Source organism: Chiloscyllium plagiosum, unplaced genomic scaffold, assembly GCF_037043375.1.
Source record: "Chiloscyllium plagiosum isolate Xiang-an unplaced genomic scaffold, Cpla_swu_hap1 HiC_scaffold_36, whole genome shotgun sequence".
In the NCBI taxonomy this organism is placed as follows: domain Eukaryota; kingdom Metazoa; phylum Chordata; class Chondrichthyes; order Orectolobiformes; family Hemiscylliidae; genus Chiloscyllium; species Chiloscyllium plagiosum.
The window spans coordinates 4,495,483-4,516,336 of NW_028270174.1; the positions used below are offsets into that span (position 1 = coordinate 4,495,483).

Genomic DNA, 20,854 nt, shown 5'->3' on the forward strand with positions numbered 1-20,854 from the left:
GCCTGCAACACACACACAGTTCGGCGTCTGATATCAGATTATAAAAAACACAGACATAAAACTTTGCAGCTCGTGGTCGGAGACCAGCAGTTACTAAACTTTACAGTGACTGCTTTGTCCCGGAAATGTGTTCCCTGGCTGCAGACACTGCATGGGACTGTCTCGCTTTGCTAAACACAAATGTTTGCGAAATATAAAACAAGTGAAAGGAACTAGGATGGTAGGAAGAGAAACTGCTGGGGGAGGGAAATCCGTATAAACGCTGAATGCACACTATTCACTTGCCCGGCTGTGTCTAAAACCATGCTGTTGTATCGCATGTGGTTCTTATACTGACTTTGGGATGGAGCTAATTCTGTTAGAGAGGCTGGAGGTTCACATCAGTGCAACTCTCCAAGGGTCGGTCGGCAGAGGACTAAAGTCCCTTTAACGGGGCACTTTGACCCCTTGAAGATCTTGCCTCCCACTTGGCTGAGTGACGTGGTACAAGACCGGCTCTTTAAATATGGAAAGGCAACTTGGGCTCTGAGTTACCCAAGAGCCAGAGAGAAAGGCTGGTGTGTGTGAGGGAGAGAGAACTGGAGCGGCCAATTACACACTGAGGCAGGAACTATCCAAGGACAGACACACACACACACACACACACAGAGGAAATCCCCCCGCTCTGTGTCGTCTCCCAAAGCTCCGGCCGCACGTTGTGACAGTGAGTCTGGGCAGAGACAGACACACAGAGAGAGACAGGGAGAAGTGGCTGACCGTCAGACTCTGTTCCCAGGCGGGGTGTGGGGGCAGGAACACCGCGGGAGACCCTGGACACAGCTCGGAGGTAAGAAGCAGCAGCGGTTTGAGCTATTATTGACTGGGCTCCTCAGCAGTAAGTACAGCGGAGAATGAGGAGGGTATTGTATGTGTCTGGGTATTGTTCAGTGTGTGAGACAGGAAGAGGGGTTCTGACTGTACAGCATTGTCTGTGCGAGGGAGAGGGGTTTCTCTGTGAGTACGGAGCATTGCCTGAGAGGGGGGTGGAGAGAATTGTCTGTGAGCATTGTTAAATGTGTGTGTGTGTGAGTTAAGAGAGAGGATTATATGAGAGAGATAATGTGTGAGAGGGAGCTTTGTTCAGTGACTGTGTTAGAGAGAGAGGCGAGAGGGCTCGAAGTGTGTTGTAAGTGAATGCCTGGGGTTTCTGTGTCTCTGTCTGACAGTGTGTGTCGGTGTGTGTGTGTCAGTGTGTGCCGAGGGTGGGGGAAGATCAGTTTTTGCGTCCCTTTCCTGGCTGTTGTGGAGCAGCGATTGCCCGAGTCCCCTTGAGGACAAAGAGAGTGTGCGGGACACGGGGCTTTTTGTGTGAGATGGTAGCGGCCGGGGAGGGTGGGGAGGTTGGGAGGTAGGGGGTGTGCGGGAGAGGGGGGGGGGGGACTTGTTTCCTGCAGCTCGGGCTGGGGGCTGAGTTTGGACAAGAGTGAAGGGAGACGGGCAGTGGGATTGTGTTTCACTTTCTGCTCCTGAGGTCTGTGTTGTGGTCGGTGGGGGAGCCACGTGTTTCTCCAGTCTGAGCCACCATGTGAAACAATCCACACCACAGAGGCACAGGATTAGGCCATTCAGCCCATCCAGCCTGACCCATCATCGAATGAAGGCTGATCTGTTTCTTAACCCCATTCTCCTGCCTTCTCCAGTAACCAGGATCCCTTAATAATCAAGAAGATATCTATCTCTGCCTCACATACACTCAATGACTTGGCATGCAAAACTCTGACTGGGACTGAGGGCAGAATATCCTGGCTGTTCATGCTGGCCGAGGGGGTGACAGGGTGGGCAGGGATGTGCCCAGATTTGCTTCATTCACTTCACACTCCCAACATTGTGGGATCAAGTCACATTGCGAGAGAGTTTGACACAAAATCGATACTAACACATTACTACAGTATTGAGGGAGTGCCGCACTGTCAGAGGGTCAGTGCTGAGGGAGTGGGCACTGTCGGAAGGTCAGTGCTGAGGGAGTGCCGCACTGTCGTAGCGTCAGTGCTGAGGGAGTGGGCACTGTCGGAGGGTCAGTGCTGAGGGAGTGCCACACTGTCGGAGGGTCAATGTTGAGGCAGTGCCACACTATCGGAGGGTCAGTGCTGAGGGAGTGGGCACTGTCAGAGGGTCAGTGCTGAGGGAGTGCCACACTGTCGGAGGGTCAGAGCTGAGGGAGTGCCACACTGTCGGAGGGTCAGTGCTGAGGGAGTGGGCACTGTCGGAGGGTCAGTGCTGAGGGAGCGCCGCACTGTCGGAGGGTCAGTGCTGAGGGAGCGCCACACTGTCGGAGGGTCAGTGCTGAGGGAGCACCACACTGTCGGAGGGTCAGTGCTGAGGGAGCGGGCATTGTCGGAGGGTCAGTGCTGAGGGAGTTCCGCACTGTCAGAGGGTCAGTGCTGAGGGAGTGCTGCACTGTCAGACGGTCAGTGCTGAGGGAGTGCCGCACTGTCGGAGGGTCAGTGCTGAGGGAGCGCCGCACTGTCAGAGGGTCAGTGCTGAGGGATCGGGCACTGTCGGAGGGTCAGTGCTGAGGGAGTGCCGCACTGTCAGAGGGTCAGTACTGAGGGAGTGCCGCACTGTCGGAGTGTCAGTGCTGAGGGAGCGCCGCACAGTCGGAGGATCAGTGCTGAGGGTGTGCCACATTGTCGGAGGGTCAGTGCTGAGGGAGTGCTGCACGGTCGGAGGGTCAGTGCTGAGGCAGCGGGCACTGTCGGAGGGTCAGTGCTGAGGGAGTGCCACATTGTCAGAGGGTCAGTGCTGAGGGAGTGCCGCACTGTCGGAGGGTCAATGCTGAGGGAGTGCCGCACTGTCGGAGGGTCAGTGCTGAGGGAGTGCAGCACTGTCGGAGGGTCAGTGTTGAGGGAGTGCCGCACTGTCGCAGGGTCAGTGCTGAGGGAGTGCCACACTGTCGGGGGGTCAGGATTGTGGAATGCTTCACTGTTGATGCTGTGGTCTTTAAATAAGAAACTAATCCATGGCTCTAGCTGCGGTCTCAGGCTGATGTAAAGGATCCCAGGCATGTGCTGGAAGAAGAGCAGGGCATTTCTCTCCTTGTGATAATGAGTATTTCCCAAGGAATCTCACTCAAACAGATTTTTCTGCACACTTTCCCATTGCTGTTTGCTCTTGTATCCCCTCCAGTGTACTTTTCCTGGCCTACTAGCTGTGTTTAAAAGCCCTGAAATCATGTAAGGTGCTAGAGAAATGCAGGTTGTTTCTCCACCTGAGACTGCTACAGGAACAATGTGGAGGTGAGATCCCTGACTTTTTGATCAGTTCAGTGCTTCAGTGCTGTCCCGTCTTGGGGCTGTGAGAACTGATGGGTAAAGTGCAGTGTAACCAGCTGGTCTAAATCTGAAATATTTCAAATCTTCCTTTAGCACAGTGACCCAAACTCAGTACAACCCTCTGTCTTCACATCCCATCCACCTTGCTCGCTCTCTGCACGAGATACTGACTGTGCTTTCCTTCCCCAGGATTACTGGCTGTGCATTTATATAGCATTTATCTTACCCTTTGGAAGTGTTTTGTTGTCACTAAGCCCTTTATAAAGTGTAGTGATTGTTATAAAGTAGGAACTCTGGCAGGGTTGGCTTTCCCAGACAGGTAATGACCAGATAATCTGTGTTTTTTTTAACAATGGTGATTGAAGGATAAATGTTAGCTAGCTCACTTCAGTCAAATGTTCTCTGTTGTATATTGGTTATCTGATTTATTTTTCGTGTGTCCCTGCAAGGGCAGATGGGCTTCAGTTTAACACCTCTGTCTAAATTCTGGATTAGTGGTGCTGGAAGAGCACAGTAGTTCAGGCAGCATCCGAGGAGCAGTAAAATCGACGTTTTGGGCAAAAGCCCTTCATCAGGAATAAAGGCAGAGGGCCTGAAGCGTGGAGAGATAAGCTAGAGGAGGGTGGGGGTGGGGAGAAAGTAGCATAGAGTACAATAGGTGAGTGAGGGTGTGGGACAGGGGTTTTTACCTCTGTCTAAAGACAGCTCAGCTGATAGTGCTGCACTCTGTTAGCCCTGGCTCTGGGGCTGTCAGCCTGGATTTTGTACTGGCTCAAAGTAGCCTTGACTAATCAGCAAGAGAGACATCGAATATGACAGTGCAGTACAAGCCCTTCGGCCCCTCGATGTTGCACCGACCTGTGAACCCAATCTGAAGCCCATCGAACCTACACTATTCCGTTCTCGTCCATATGTCTATCCTATGACCATTGAAATGCCCTGAAAGTTGGTGAGTTAGTTTTGTGCCCCTGTCTGAATTGAGGAAGTTTGCAGGGGATTGTCAGTATTTCCCCCTCCCCCCTCAGTGATGGAGAGTTCCTAAACCAGAATACTAGACTCTTTATGAGTGTTTATGAAGGTTTGACTTTAAACGTTATAAGGAGCTCGCACATTGAAAGCCTGGCCTTTTCTTTGATGTAACATCCAGGTTACACACTGTCCCTTTGTTTTGAGGGGAACGTTAAAAATCCTGTGGCTCTATTTTGAGGAGCAGGCTTGTCCTCCCCATTGGGTGTTTTTTTTAACGGCGAAGGGTAACCGCAGAATGTTCATCCCAGCTTCTTCAAACATGGTCTTTAAAAACGGGGTATTGCTGTATGCAAATTAACTGCTGCTTGCCCTCCAAAACAACCTGATGCTTCAGAAAGGGTTTTGTGGCAGAGGTAATGAAAGGTGCTATGTAAATGCATTGTTCCTGAGTACACTTCTCGTGTACATACAAGAAGTCTCTCTCACATTATCAGCCTCCACACTGTGCTTCAGTAACTTTCCAAGCATAAGCATACAGAACACTCAGTCCCCATCACCCTATACCCAGCAGTTGCATAGCGCTATTGCCCCTCGCTGTTAAAAACCCCACTCACACCTGTGACTGCTGTCTACGGGACCTCCAGCCCCAATAAAACACTCTCATATACACTCACACATTCATCACTCTCACACTCTCTCTCTCTCACACACACATACAAACACACACAATCACTCATACTCACACACACAATCTGTCATACACACACACTCTTCTTTCACACGCACACTCTCTCATACACGCACCCTCTGTCTCAAACACACACACACTCTCACACACAGTCTCTCACATACACTCTCTCGCGCACACACACACATTTACACACACACTCTCTTAACACAATCTCTCACACACGTACTCTCTCATACTCCCACTCCCACTCCCACACACCCTCAAGCTCTCTCAATATCACACACACTCTCTCTCATACACTTGCACACACACTGTCTCACACATATCCTCTCTCACATTCACATACACACACATTCTCATACATTCTCTCACTCTCACACACTCGCTCACTCTCACCCTCTTTCACACACACGCTCTCTCATGCACACACACACTGTCTCACACACACACTCTCGCACACGCACACTCATACTCTCTCTCACACACACACTCACACACACTCTCTCACATTCACACACACACACTCTCATACTCACACACACACACTCAAACACATTCTGACACTCTTCTCTCACACACACACTCTCACACACACACACTCTCTCTCATTCACGCATCCTCTGTCACACACACTCTTCTCTCACACACACACACTCTCTCTCACACACACTCTCTCTCATACACGCACCCTCTGTCACACACTCTTTCTCATACACACACTCTCTCACACACACTCTCTCTCATACATGCACCCTCTGTCTCACACACACTCTTCTCTTACACACACTCTTTCACACACACACTCTTCTCACACACACACTCTCTCTCACACATGCACTCTCACACACATACACATTCTCTCTCGCACACACACTTTCTCACACAAACACTCTCTCTCACACAATCGCACACTGTCTCATTCACACACGTACACACACTCTCTCACATACACGCCCTCTCTCTCACACACATGCACTTTCTCCCGCACACACACTTCTCTCTCTCTCACGCACACTTCTCTCTCACACACACACGTGCACGCACACACACATACTCTCTCACACACACACATTCCCTTACGCACATACTCTCTCACTCATACACACACACACAGAGCTGTCTGTTGGTTTTGCCTGTGACAATGTTAACTCTCCTGCTCTAGAAAGGCAGCATCCTGCAGACTACTGTTGTCATCTGGGGAATGTAACAGTCAGTTTATGTACAGCAAGATCCAACTGCAGGGGCAAAGTGAGAATGACCACGTCTGCTTTTTATTGATACTGGCAGAGGGATCACTATGCCAGGACATCATAAATAAACACTAGTCTTCTTTGAAAAAACATTTCCTGATGTTCCAGACCAACATTTATCCCTCAACTGACAAAATTATCTGGTTGTTCTCACATTGGTTTTGATGGCATCACGCTATACGCAAACCACTCTAAAAAAAGGCGAGACCTTGCTTTGCTTCCATCCAGATTTGTAGGTAGATCAGATCCCACACAGAGATATGGATTAGACGGTGCAGTTTGACAGCAACAATTGCAAAAATGTCAGCCAGTACCATTAGGCCTCCTCCTCCTTTCCCTCTGTTTCTCTTTGATGTTACTTGAGATTTTCGCAAGAGTTTGTGGATTGTGGAAGGTGGATTAAAATCGAAGTTTCAGGCAAAAACCCTTCTCTTTTGCCCGAAACATCGATTTTGCTGCTCCTCGGATGCTGCTTGAACTGCTGTGCTTTTCCAGCACCTCTAATCCAGAATCTGGTTCCCAGCATCTGCAGTCATTGTTTTTATGAAGGTGGATTAATGTTTGGTGTCCTGATTGTATTCCCTTTGGGTTTCGGTATCCACAGAGAAGGGAAGGAATAATTTTTCGTGTGTTGTGCAAGTACTTTTTTTCCAATAATTCATTCTACTGTAATTTATTCTAATGTATTATTTCAACATGATGTCTCATGATTTGTTTAATTTTAAATTCTGTTATAATTCTGTTAAACAATGTTGTAACCACAACTGGATGGGAGTATGAGGAACATTTGAGGACTCTGGGACTATACTTGATGGAGTTGTGAAGGGTGAGGTGGGAGCTAATTGAAACATACTGAAAGGCCTGGACAGAGTGGATCTTGGGAAGATGTTTCCATTGGTAGGAGAGACTAGGACCTGAGGGTACAGCCTTAGAGTAAAGGGAAAACCCTTCAGAATGGAGATAAGGAGAAACTTCTTCAGCCAGAGAGTGGGGAATCTATGGAATGCATTGCCACAGAAGGCTGTGGAGGCCAGGTCATTGTGTGCGTTTAAGACAGAGATAGATAGGTTGTCAAGGAGATCAAAGGTTATGGGGAGAAAGTGTGAAAATGTAGTTGAGAAGCTTATCAGCCATGATTGAATGGGGGAGCAGACTCAGTGGGCTGAATGGCCTAATTTCTGCTCCTATGTCTTATGGTCTTATGGTATAAACGTCCTCCAGGTAAATATTGGGAATTTTCAAGTCATTGCCTTTGGTGTCCAAATTGCCGGTTTCACACCTCCTGTTAGAAAATAACCCAGACTCTGTGTAGCCTTGTTTCCTTTGTTGACCAGACATTACGAGTCTAGAAGTGTATTGATGTCATTACTCAGATCTCCTGGTTCTCCCTTCATAGCTACACCTGAATCTGTTCCTGCTTTGTCCTGTCTCCTGGGCTGGTTGCCAAGCTCTGGTTGGAGAACTTGCAGGCGAATCCACTGAACTTGTTGGCCAATTGGCAATTGAGTGGCACGTGTTGGCTGTTCCTCAGGAATCAGTGACTCCCTCCCCAGGGGGGGAAGGCTGAGGGAGTGGGGTGAGGGTGGCACAGCTGGCTGCCCTGTATAAGACTGGCAGATTTCCATCACCCATCAGTGCCACAGGAAGACGGGGGTCCACTTGTTGAGGGTGAGGTGGAGTTTGTGGGCTAAGTTAAAAATCACACAACACCAGGTTATAGTCCAATAAGTTTAATTGGAAGCACACTAGCTTTCGGAGCGACGCTCCTTCATCAGGTGATTGTGGAGGGCTCAATCGTAACACAGAATTTATAGCAAAAATTTGCAGTGTGATGTAACTGAAATTATACATTGAAAAATTGATTGTCTGTTAAGCCTTTCATCTGTTAGAATAGAGGAAGTCAGTTGCAAGGGGTGGAGATGGCTGTCTGTGGGAACCCCCTCTTTCACATTGAAGGACACCTCGTGCCTTTAAAAGCGGGGTCATGCCCTTAAGCCACCCATTGGAGGTTGCTGGCCAATCATATTTGGTTTCTCCTATGAACCTATGAATCAGGAGTAGGAATAGGCCATTCAGCCTCTCCAGCCTGCTGTGTCCTTCAGTGAGATCATTGGCTGATCTGATTTTTATCCTCAAGCCTACATTCCCACCTGCCCTTGGTAACCTTACATCCATAAGAACCTACATACACCTGCCTTAAAAATATTCAGGGACTCTACTTTCATCGCTTTTTCAGGAAGAGAGCTCCAAACATGATAGAGACATAGGAGCAAGAGTCTGTTCCACCATTCACCGAGATCATGGCTGATCTTTCCAGCCTTACCCTCATAACCATCTATGAGAGAAAAGAAATCACCTCATCGCTGTCTTAGATGGGTGACCCTTAATTCTTAAGCACTGGCACCTTGTTCTAGCTTGTTCCTCTCCACAGTCTCCCTGCCAAGACCCTTCAGCATCTTGTATGTTTCAATCAAATTGAATTTTACTCCAGAAAAAAGACTAACCCCTCCCACCTTTCCTCATATGCCAACCTGTTCATTTCTGGTGTTAGTCTGGTAAACCATCTCAGAATTGCCTCCAATGCATTTACATCCTGTCTTAAATAAGGAGACCAAACTGTACGGAATACTCCAGAGATGCTCTCACAGGGCCCGGTATCACTGAAGCATAGCTTTTCTACTTCTGTATTTAATTCCCCTTCTGATAAATGATAACATTCTACTAGCTTTCCTGATTGCTTGCTGTACCTACATACAAACCTTCTGTGATTCATGCATGAGAACACCTAGATCTCTCTCCCGCAGAGGGATTCTGGCCCCTCTCCCTATTTTCATTCAAACAGGGCAGAGCCCAAATGAGAGAAGCAGGTAGAGGAGGGGTCTGAGGAAGGGTCACCAGACCCGAAATGTTTACTCTGATTTCTCCGCACAGATGCTGCCAGACCTGCTGAGCTTTTCCCGCAATTTCTGTTTTTGTTTGAGATCTAAAGGGGTGGGAGGAGACTCATAAGCACCAGCTAAGAGTTGGGCTGAATGGCCTGTTTCTGTAAAGGCTTGTACCTGTACTGTATTGAAATAACATGAAGGAGACAAGGATCCGTCGTCATCTTTTATTTAACTGTGCATAGGCTCAGAAATTGATCAGAACTTCTGAATTGCCTGTTTCTTTTTTTTAAGCATGAACAGGATGTCTGACACTCCTATTTGTTTTTTTTCTTTATTCTTCTTTTTTTCTTTTAGTGAACAGAACTTTGGACACCCCTGTTCTTTTTTATTATTTTTCTTTTAGTGCTTATTTTCCCCAGCACCCGTGTTGTGTGTGTGCAGGTGTGAGACACAGTGAAAGAGAATCGCCTGTTTCTAACTGTCAGCCAGGGCCTCCTGATTGGCCCCAGGTTAACAATCACTAATGCCTCCCCACCTCATGTTCAGGGATTCACGTCTGATTCTTTCCTTGTTGCCTCTCCTGGGATATTTTCAGCCCAGGTCCGGTTCCTCTGACTGTGACGTGGACACGGGAATAATCAAAGAGGAATAGCCCCGCATGCAACTACAGGGATAGCTCCGGGCCGAGTTACTGATGGGGAGAATACTCCGCACCAGATATTCCTGGACTTGGGGGGAGGGGGGTGGGGGGGGGGGGGGGGGGGGGGGGGGAGGGCATTGGTTTTGTTGGGGGTGGAATGGTGGCTGGAATGTCAGTGCCAACCACGTGCCTCCTGGAAGTGAGAGACGGTTTACTTTGTGTATATTCCATGTAATTCTGTGTAAGATGAGGAGAGGGAGAGTGCGGTGGCTGGACTTGTAAGTACTCACGGGGAGATTAGCATTGACTGTGAAGAAGCAGCTGTTGGTGCAGCTGAGGAAAGGCTGGCCTTGGGTTTGCTCAGCTGGGCCATTGCAACAGGAACATTTTTTGTTAATACGTTACTTGGTCTGCATTTATGACAGGTGTTCAGTGTGTCTTTTTTCACATTGAGAGATCTTCACAAGTGTAGTCGTGTTGCGAGATCTCAGGTATTTGAACCTCAGCTGCTGGCCGGTGTAGGCCTGCCAAGGCTGGGTAAGCATGGTTAGTGCCAGCAATGGTTAGTGCTGGTGAGGCTGGGGCAGCGTGAGGAATTGACAGCGCTGGATGTGGTTATTCACGCGCAGCAGCAGGAGTTTTAATTAATTTGTAAAATGTCATCTTTTTGCAGCATACTTTCAAGGCCAGAATGATTAATTTCATTGCTATCTGATGTTAGATGGAGCTGAAATGTCAAAAGTGGTGATAAAATGAGTTTCACATCGGGTGGGATGAAAGAATTTGCGCAGTTCAGTCACCAGCCTGAAAGTATTAATGCTCAAAGGTCTTGATAAAGTAGACAGGCAGGGTGGTGGTGGAGGGTTGTTTTTCAGACTGGAGGCCTGTGACCAGTGGAGTGCCATAAGGATCAGTGCTGGGTCCACTGCTTTTTGTCATTTATATAAACGATTTGGATGTGAGCATAAGAGGTACAGTTAGTAAGTTTGCCACTCAGGTGTATAGAGCTTGTAAGAAGGTCTATGGTGTATTAGCGTTCATTCGCAGAGGGATTGAATTCAAGAGTCGTGAGGTGATGTTGCAGCTGTACAGGACCTTGGTTAGGCCACATTTGGAGTACTGTGTGCAGTTCTGGTCGCCTCACTTTAGGAAAGATGTGGAAGCTTTGGAGAGGGTGCAGAGGAGATTTACCAGGATGTTGCCTGGAATGGAGAATAGGTCGTACGAGGATAGGTTGAGAGTGCTAGGCCTTTTCTCATTGGAATGGCGAAGGATGAGGGGTGACTTGATAGAGGTTTATAAGATGATCAGGGGAATAGATAGAGTAGACAGTCAGACACTTTTTTCCCGGGTACAACAGTGTGTTACAAGGGGACATAAATTTAAGGTGAAGGGTGGAAGGTATAGGGGAGATGTCAGGGGTAGGTTCTTTACCCAGAGAGTGGTGGGGGCATGGAATGCACTGCCTGTGAGAGTGGCAGAGTCAGAATCATTGGTGACCTTTAAGCAGCAATTGGATAGGTACATGGATAGGTGCTTAAGTTAGGACAAATGTTCGGCACAATATCATGGGCCGAAGGGCCTGTTCTGTGCTGTATTGTTCTATGTTCTATGTTCTATGACACCAAAATTGGAGGTATAGTGGACAGTGAAGAGGGTTACCTCAGATTACAACAGGATCTTGATCAGATGGGCCAATGGGCTGAAAAGTGGCAGATGGAGTTTAATTCAGATAAATGCGAGGTGCTGCATTTTGGGAAAGCAAATCTTAGCAGGACTTATACACTTAATGGTAAGGTCCTAGGGAATGTTGCTGAACAAAGAGACCTTGGAGTTCAGGTTCATAGCTCCTTGAAAGTGGAGTCGCAGGTAGATAGGATAGTGAAGAAGGCGTTTGGTATGTTCTCCTTTATTGGTCAGAATATTGAGTACAGGAGTTGGGAGGTCATGTTGCGGCTGTACAGGACATTGGTTAGGCCACTGTTGGGATATTGCGTGCAGTTCTGGTCTCCTTCCTATCGGAAAGATATTGTGAAACTTGAAAGGTTCAGAAAAGATTTACAAGGATGTTGCCAGGATTTGAGCTATGGGGAGAGGCTGAACAGACTTGGACTGTTTTCTCTGGAGCGTCGGAGGCTGAGGGGTGACCTATAGAGGTTTACAAAATTATGAGGGAGATGGATAGAATAAGTAGGCAAAGTCTTTTCCCTGGGGTCGGGGAGTCCAGAACTAGAAGGCATAGGTTTAGGGTGAGAGAAAAAAGATATAAAAGAGACCCAAGAGGTAACTTTTTCATGCAGAGGGTGTTACGTGTATGGAATGAGCTGCCAGAGGAAGTGGAGGAGGCTGGTACAAATGCAACATTTAAAAGGCATTTGGATGGGTATATGAATAGGAAGGGCTAAGAAGGATATGGGCCAAGTGCTGCCAGGTGGGACTAGATTGGGTTGGAATATCTGGGCGGCATGGACGGGTTAGACCAAAGGGTTTGTTTCCGTGCTGTACATCTCTATGACTCTCTGACTCTGTAACACAGCAAGCCAGGCAGCATTAGGAGGTGGAGAAGTCAATGTTTTGGATGTATCCCATCTCCACCTCCTGACGCTGCCTCACTTGCTGTGTTCTTTCAGCCTCCTGCCTGTTCACTTTGGATTCCAGCATCTGCAGTGTTTTTTGACTCTAACCAAGTGTCTTGATAAAGCAGAAAAATCCAAACACTGGTGTAGGGGTCGGTCACCAGAAATTATGATTGTCATGGAGGTCTACAGCATGGAAACAGGCCTTTCGGCCCAACTTGGCCATGCTGCCCAGTTTTTACAATTGAACTAGTCCCATTTGCCTGCATTTGGTCCATACTCTCCATACCTATCCCATTCAGATGCCTGTCGAACTGTTTCTTAAATGATAAAATTATATTCGCTTCCACCATTACATCTGGCAACCCATTCCAGACACTCACCACCCTCTTTGTGAAACAAATTGCCCCTCTGGACCCTGTTGTATCGCTCCCCACTCACCTTAAACCAGTGCCGTCCAGTTTTCAAGGGGAAAAGCTGTTGGCTATCTACCTTATCTATGCCCCTCATGGTTTTATAGACCTCTATAAGGTCACCCCTCAGTCTCCTACACTCTGGGGAAAAAGTCCCAGCCTATTCAACCTCTCCTTATAACTCAAATCTTCCAGTCCACATAGCATCCTTATAAATCTTTTCTGCACTGTTTTTAGTTTAATACTATCCTTCCTATGGTACAACACCAGGTTATAGTCCAACAGGTTTAACTGGAAGCACTCCTTCATCAGGAGCGGCACTTCGAAAGCTAGTGCTTCCAAATAAACCTGTTGGACTATAACCTGGTGTTCTGTGATTTTTAACTTTGTACACCCAGCCCAACACCGGCATCTCCAAATCATGACTTCCTATAGTAGGGTGACCAGACCTGCATAAAGTACTCCAAATGTGGCCTCGACCATCTTGTACAGCTGCAACAAGATGTCCCAACTCCGATACTCAATTTAAAAAAACATTCATTCACAGGTTGTGGTTTCACTGACTAGGTCAACATTTATTTCCCATCGTGAATTGCTCAGAAGGAGAACAAAAAACATAAGTGAACCAGATAGATTTTTAACAACAATGGTTTCATGGTCATCATTAGCAAGTCAATTCCAGATTTTTATTGAATTCAGATCCACCATGGTGGGATTTGAACCCAGGTCTTCAGGACATTATCTGGCCCTCAGGATTGATAGGAGAAAGTGAGGACGGCAGATGCTCGAGATCAGAGTCGAGTGTATGGTGCTGGAAAAGCACAGCAGGTCAGGCAGCACCCGAGAAGCAGGAGAATCGAAGTTTCGGGCAAAAGCCCTTCATCAGGAATCGTGATGAAAGGCTTATGCCTGAAACTTTGATTCTCCCGCTTCTCGGGTGCTGCCTGACCTGCTGTGCTTTTCTCTCAAGATTAATAGCCTAGTGACAGTACCATTTGGGCACCACCTCCCTTTTATTGATTAAAGGTCCTGAGTAGAGGTGAGGGGAAGAGCCTCTAACAAAGTGTGCTGTGGTCTGGAACACAGTCTGAAAAGGCAGTGAAAGTAGATTCAATAATCAGGAGGGAATTTATGTGGGAAGTACTTGGGAATGGGACAATTGGGTTGGTTCTTCCAAGGAGGCACCACATGTCTGAGTCGTGGAAACACAGAAAATAGGGGCAGGAGTAGGCCATTCGGCCCTTCGAGCCTGCACTACCATTCAAATATGATCAGGCTGATTTTGGCGTTCTCCATAGAATCATATAGTCCAGACGAGACCCTTCAGCCCTCTGGGTCAACACTGACCAAATTTGCACTCAGCTCACTTCCCAGCATTTGGCCCATAAGCCTTGAATGGTATGGAATCTTTTACCTTTCCCTGAGACGACATGCAGGGCTTTAACATTTTTTCCAAAAGTTACTGTCATGCAATCTCAGAATCCCAGTCCCGCTTTCTCCCCATAATCCGTGATCCCTTTAGCTGCACAGGCAATGTCCAGCTCCCTCTTGAATCTATCTCATGAACTGGTCCCAACCGCTTCCTGTGGGAGAGAATTCCACAGGTTCACAGCTCTCTGAGTGAAGAAATTCACCCTCATCCCAGTCCCTTATTCTTAGACTGTGAATGGCCTCTTGCTGTGTTTCTAATTCTGAGATCCCAGAGCCTGACTGTGCTCACCCTTGCAGCCCGCTAGCACACCCAAGATCTGAGGCTATAACCCAGTCAAACATCTGAAATGAGCTGTTAATTACTTTGTAACTGATGTAAGTAATGCTAATGTCAGTTTGCCAGTCAGCTTGCATTTAGTGACTCGCTATTAATCCATATCTGACCATAAAACTTACTCGTAATTAACTGCATTTCTAAATATGATGTAAGGCCAATTTAATCTTTAATCTCTCGGTGTGACTGTCACATTCCCGTGAGATTGGTCGGGTTACCAACTGCCCAGGACAGGCCTGCAGTCTCCAGGGGAATTAAAAAGGAAGACTTGCATTCATATAACACCTTTTTTACCTCTACCTGCTTTACAGTTAATCCAATAATTTTGAAGCGTAGTTACATTATAGTGTAGGAAGCAGCACTGTCTGTTTGCGCACAGCAAGATCCCACAAACAGCATTGTGAAAATGACTTGAGAAAATCTGATTTTTAAAAAAAATTGTGGTGTGGATATAAGGGATAAGCATTGGCCAGGACACTGGTTGAACTCCCCTGCTCTTCACAGAGTCATGGAATTATATAGTCAAAAAGTGTGGTGCTGGAAAAGCACAGCCGGTCAGGCAGCATCTGAGGATACTTCCTGTGGTTTTCCAGCACCACACTTTTGAATCTAATCCGCAGCATCTGCAGTCCTCACTTTCTCCAGAGAATCATATGGCCCAGACGAGACCCTTCAGCCCACTGGGTCAACACTGACCAAATTTGCACTCATCTCACTTCCCGGCACTTGGCCCACAGCCTTGAATGATATGGAATCTTTTACCTTTCCCTGAGAGGACAGGCAGGGCTTTAGGCAAAAGTGAGGACTGCAGATGTTGGAGATCAGAATCAAGATTAGAGTGTTGCTGGAAAAGCACAGCAGGTCAGGCAGCATCCGAGGAGCAGGAAAATCAATTTCGGGCAAAAATCCTTCATCAGGAATCAGGCAAAAGGGCTTTAGTTTAACATTTTTTCCAAAAGTTACTGTTACCAACAGTGCAGGGAGGGCTGCAGCAGTGCACTGGAATATTAGCATGGATTTTCTATTCTAACTCCTGGATTGGGATTTGAACCATAAACGCATTATGCCTGTGATGGTGCCAATCACAAGAAGCAAGTGACAGATTAGTCAATTGGCTAATGAAGGGCCAACTTGATTTCCAGTAGACTGCAGGGACAGTGTGGATGGAGGTTTTGGGTGATAGTTGGGGGGGGGGGTATGTGGAGGGGTTGGTGTTTGGAGGCAAACAGTCATGTGACAGAACCTACCAGAACACATTGGGTATGACCCCACCAGTATACCACCACCAGAACTGAAAACCCACTGTGTGAGCAATTAGGCTCCTGTCCTGAATGGTGCTTTCAAAACAAACACAAGATTCAATGGGAATAAGGTGTATGTGTAAAATGCAAGAGTTATGGAGGAGGCACGGGCCTAGTTCTGAGGAAGGGTCACTTGACCCAAAACATTAGCTTTCATTTCTCTCCACAGATGCTGCCAGACCTGCCGAGCTTTTCCAGCAGTGCTGTTGTAGTCAGTAAAATGACAGCATTAGGAATCCTGTACCCCAGCTTGCTGTTCTTGGAACATTGGTTTCAAATCCCATCATGGCAGATGGTGGAATTTGAATTCAATAAAAGTCTGGAATTAGAGTCACAGTGTCATAGGGATGTACAGCACAGAATCAGACCCTTCTCCATGCCGATCAGATATCCTAAATTAATCTAGTCCCATCTGCCAGCACTTGGCCCATATCCCTCCAAACCCTTCCTATTCATATACCCATTAGATGCCTTTTAAATGTTGCAATTGTACCAGCCTCCACCACATCCTCTGGCAGCTCATTCCATACACGCACCACCCTCTGTGTGAAAAAGTTGTCCCTTAGGCCCCTCTCACCCTAAACCTATGCCCTCTAGTTCTGGAGTTCCCCAACCCAGGGAAAAGACTTTGTCTATTTATCCTATCCATGCTCCTTATGATTTTGTAAACTTCTATAAGGTCACCCCTCAGCCTCCGACGCTCCAGGGAAAACAGCCCCACCCTGTTCAACCTCTCCCTATAGCTCAAATCCTCCAGCCCTGGCAACATCCTTGTAAATCTTTACTGAACCCTTTCAAGTTTCATAACATCTTTCCAATAGGAAGGAGACCAGAATTGCATGCAGTATTCCAACAGTGGCCTAACCAATGCCCTGTACAGCTGCAACATGATCTCCCAACTCCTGTACTCAATACTCTGTCCAATAAAGGAAAGCATACCAGACGCCTTCCTCACTATCCTATCTACCTGAGACTCCACTTTCAAGGAGCTATGAACCCTCACTCCAAGGTCTCTTTGTTCAGCAACACTCCCCAGTACGTTACCATTAAGTGTATAAGTCCTGCTCTGATTTGCCTTTCCAAAATGCAGCACCTCGCATTTATCTAAATTAAACTCAATCTGCCCCACTCCTCAGCCCATTGGCCCATCTGATCAAGATCCCATTGTACTCTGAGGTAACCTTCCTCGCTGTCCACTATGCCTCCAATTTTGGTGTCATCTGCAAACTTACTAACTGTACCTGCTATGTTCACATCCAAATCATTTATATAAATGGCAAAAAGTAGTGGACCCAGCACCGATCCTTGTGGCACTCCACTGGTCACAGGCCTCCCGTCTGAAAAGTAACCCTCCACCACCACTCTCTGTCTTCTACCTTTGAGCCAGTTCTGTATCCAAATGGCTAGTTCTCTCTGTATTCCATGAGATCTAACCTTGCTAACCAGTCTCCCATGGGGAACCTTGTCAAACGCCTTACTGAATCCTTATAGATCACGTAGATAACCTAATGGTAACTGTTGTTGTAAAAGTCTATCTGGTTCACTGACGTTCTTCAGGGGAGGAAATCTGCCCTTCTTACCTGGTTTGGCCTACATGTGACTCCAGACCCATAGCAAGTGGGTTGACTCATAACTACCCTCTGAGCAATCCCAGTAGAGCAGTAATTACCATCCTAGTCAATGGTGCCCACAATGAATACAAAAATAGTTTAATGTATTGACACTAGTGAATAGCTGGTGAGTTTGCAAAGGGGTGTAACATGCAGTAGGTTTCGCAGCAAATAAAGTATTTGTTCAACATTTACTTAAACCGATCTACAGGTTACAAAACAAAGAACTGTGAACGTTGGAGGTCTGAAACAAACATAAACACTGGAGAAACTCAGCAAGTCTGGCAGCATGTGTAGAGAGAAAGCAGAGTTACCATTTCCGCTCCAGTGACCCTGCTTCAGAACTGTTCTGATTAGTTGGATTTGAAACGTTAACTGTTTTCTCTTCACACATACTGCTATAAAGTCTACAGAGTCTGTTTGAACAACAAACCATACCAAACATTCAACAGAGTGTATTGTTTCTGTAGAATCAATCACTACCACTCACGGCAGTGCAGTCTCATGATGTGATTGCCAATGGTATGTACCAGTCATCATTAGACAGGCAAAAGGCAAAGGGTAACAGACTAAGGAACAGACTGGACTGATTTGGAGACACCATTGTTGAATTTGAGTGTCAGTTATAAACTGTTAAAGCTCGATTGTCGTATTTTGTCTTGAACACATTAATTAGTCTTCAACATTGAATGCACTTCCCAGAGTCTATTCTACATTTAATTACTTGGAACAGCTTGTGATTGGACTACAATGCTGTTTTATATATTTTTTTCTTAAATGATTTAATATAGTCATATGACTTTCCCTTAGATTGGACTTTATTTGATAATGAACTTCCTTAGAATCATACTGAGACAAAAATGATCTATTATGAAAAGTATGATGTTTGCTAATATATTTTAATCCCAGTAGCAGGTGCATGCAGATCATGTAACCTACACGGAACTGTCTACATTCTCCAATAGCATTACATTGAAATTACAGCTTACAAATGGAGCTTTTGAGAAAAAAAGGGATTTATACTCTTGTTGCATCCCTCCCTATCACTCCATTCTCCCTCCTTTACTTCTCCATTTCTCCTTGATGCCATTTACACTATCTGAGCAAAGGAGTAAGGACAAAGTCTTCTAATGGAGTTGGTATTTAATGGGCTGAATGGCCTTTTCCTGATCCTATTTTTATGTTCTTATATTTAAAAAAGTAGGAGGAGACCTTTTGGCCCCTCAGGCCTGCACTGGCATTAAATACAATCACAGCTGATCTTTTCATAGAATCATAGAATCTTTACAGTGTGGAAACTTTTGTTTCAACTTCACTGCAGACTGTAAGTCCACATGACCTCGCAGGAGTTGGAGGCCATTCAGCCCATTGAGTCTGCTCCACCGTTAAATGAGATCATGGTCTGATCATCCTCAACACCACTTTCCTGCCTTTTCCCCATATCCCTGGTTCCCTTCTGATTCATAATCTGTCTATCTCAGCCTTGAATATATTTAATAATCCAGCCTCTATAACCCTCTGTGGGAAAGAATTCCACGGATTCACTCCCCTCTATAACAAGAAATTCCTCCTCACGCTTTCCTGTTTTAAATGGGTGATCCTTGATTCTGAGATGATGTCCTGTGGTCCTCGACTGTCCCACAAGGAGAAACAGCCTCTCCATACCAACCCTGTCACCTCCCCTAATATTACATCCTTCAGTTAGGTCACTTCTCATTCTGTGAATACAGGCCCAATCTACTCATCCTCCATAAGACAGTCCCTCCATACCCAGGATCAACCTCGTGAACCTTTACTGTATTGTCCCCAATGCCAATATCTCTTTTGTTAGATACAGGGCCCAAAACCATTCACAGTATTCCAGCTGTGGTCTGATAGTGCCTGTATAGTTTTAGCAAAACTTCCCTTCCTGTATTCCTGCTGAAATGAAAAGGCCAACATTCTGTTCGTCTTCCCTATTACTCTCTGTGATTTATGCATAAGGGCCCCCCAAATCCCTCTGTTCTGTAGCTTTCTGAAGTCTTGCTCCATTTAAATAATATTCAGCTCCTTTATTCTCCCAGCCAAAATGCAGGTCCTTATTCCTGCACATTACAGTCCATCTGCCAAGTTTTTTGCCCAGCCACCTAACTTGTCTGTATTCCTCTGTAGACTCTGTCGTTCCTCACCACTTGCTTTCCCACCTGTTTTGTGTCTTCCGCAAGTTCACAGGGAAAATGGGATGAACCTCTGTATCTCCTGTTTCTATCTGTCAGCCAGGGCTCCCTGATTGGCCTGGATTAACAGCCCCAATCAGGGATCTCGTACTGAATAAGATTCACTTTCCCCATCCAAGTAGTTAATATTGATTGTAAATAATTATGATTCTAGCATTGTTCTCTGTGACACTTCATGAAAATGCTCCCCTTATCCCAACTCTCTGTCTTCTATTAATTAGTCGATTCTAATTCCATGCTAATATATACTATCTCCAACACTATTGCCTCTTCTCTTTTAAGTAGCCTAATGTGCTGTATCTTGTCAAATGCCTTCTGAAAATCCCAATATATTACATCCTCTACTTCCCCCTTATCTATCCTGCTTGATACCTCCACAAGGAGTTCTATTAAACTTGCAAAGCATGAGTCCACCTTTATGAAACCTTGCTGGATCATACCATTTTCCAAATGCTGCACTATCACATCCTTGAAAATGAACTCACCATTTTCCCAATAATAGATGGTGAGCTCACAGGTTCCCACCTTCTCCCAGTATTCCTTGAGTCTTTGCAAGGCCAACCTCTGTCTGTTTCAGCCTTGAAAGAACTCAACATTGGTACATCCATCGTCAGCCCCGGATGGACACATTTCCCATCATCTCAGACCTAACAATTACCTGTTACCCTGAGACTGTGCCCCTGTGTTTGGGATACCCCACTGGGAGCATCAACCTCTCTGTGTTTACCCTGTGAAGCTCCTGCACAATCTGCAGAAGGGGGCATGTAAATGGGTGATTCTTTCTACTATAGTATTCTCCTTTTATTCTCCAAGAGATTTTGATTTTATGCTGTCCCAAACAACTGCAATTTAGGGTGTTGAGTTAGTTATTGAAATAACTCCCTGGAGCCGGTATCCCGTCACCTAGTCACCCTTTATTTACATGTGGAGTGTACACGGGCTGTGGCCTGCCAGCTCTGAGCCAGTCCCTACAGTGAGGAGACTTTCTGAATCATCTATTTCTTTCATTGGCTCCCTCAGAGCCAGCGCTCAGAGTGTGAGGATGTCCAACGCTCCTGTTCATTTTTAAAAAAAAATTATTAACCAATACAAGTTACAAACAAACAGTTAACAATGAACAGCAATTTTACAGGAGAATGGCGCAGCAGAGCCAGAACCCCCCCAAACCCCACCATAAAACCAGTTCACAGGGAAAATGGGATGAACCTCTGTATCTCCTGTTTCTAT

At 46.3% G+C, this 20,854-nt stretch overlaps 1 protein-coding gene across 4 annotated transcripts in view; it reads left to right on the plus strand.

Moving 5' to 3' along the window:
* The first annotated feature begins 407 nt into the window (after window positions 1-407).
* slc4a4a (solute carrier family 4 member 4a) overlaps window positions 408-20,854 on the plus strand; it is a 266,877-nt gene continuing 246,430 nt past the window's right edge. For 2 of the 4 annotated variants that reach the window (XM_087979896.1, XM_087979897.1), the window contains exon 1: window positions 415-826. The gene's annotated coding sequence lies outside the window, so the exon portion shown is untranslated. Of the gene's footprint in view, window positions 827-20,854 lie in introns of all 4 variants that reach the window. The other 2 variants (XM_087979895.1, XM_087979898.1) reach the window with 2 other exon arrangements.